Below are 683 nucleotides of genomic sequence, written 5' to 3'. Positions count from 1 at the left end.
TCTCTTTCGTTATATTTCGAAAACTATTCAAGATATCAAAAAATGTTGTATACAAAAGTTTTACAGTAAAATTGTCTTTATTCATTTACGTTAATAATACATTTTTTAATAATTATATTTAAAAATTGTTTTTAAAATAATCATTTTAAAAAAATTCTATTAACGTAAATGAATAGAGGTAATTTTACAGTAAAACTTTTGTATAAAACATTTTTTGATATCTTGAATATTTTTTGAGATATAACAAAAGAAAAAAAATTAATTTACATATAAGGGGTGGTTTCATTTCTTTAAACCGTTTTTTAGCATCAACTGGTAATTTCTAAATTCATCTATTTATGTGACCTCAAAGTGTACCAAGTTTCATTATAATCAGAATTTGACACTTCGCGAGGTTCCCTTGTTAGAGAAATAGGCAGAAAACCGATTCCGTCTGGGATTCATAATAGCAAAATCGCATAAGCGGAACTGTGATCGGAAACTCGCCAGTCGGAATCTTGCATTTTCGATTGGAATTGCAAAATTTTCATGATACGTGCCCTGCAAACGCAAAGAATAATTATATAAACTTATAATTATTTATCAGTAATTTGTATTATTTATTTCATAAAAACATTTATCCATCGAGATTTCCAAATATTTTTTCGTATTCCCTATTCTATTTCCGTAAGGAGTATAACAAT

Source organism: Wasmannia auropunctata, unplaced genomic scaffold, assembly GCF_000956235.1.
Source record: "Wasmannia auropunctata unplaced genomic scaffold, wasmannia.A_1.0 LD336035.1, whole genome shotgun sequence".
NCBI lineage: Eukaryota > Metazoa > Arthropoda > Insecta > Hymenoptera > Formicidae > Wasmannia > Wasmannia auropunctata.
This window is presented reverse-complemented; position numbering follows the sequence as displayed.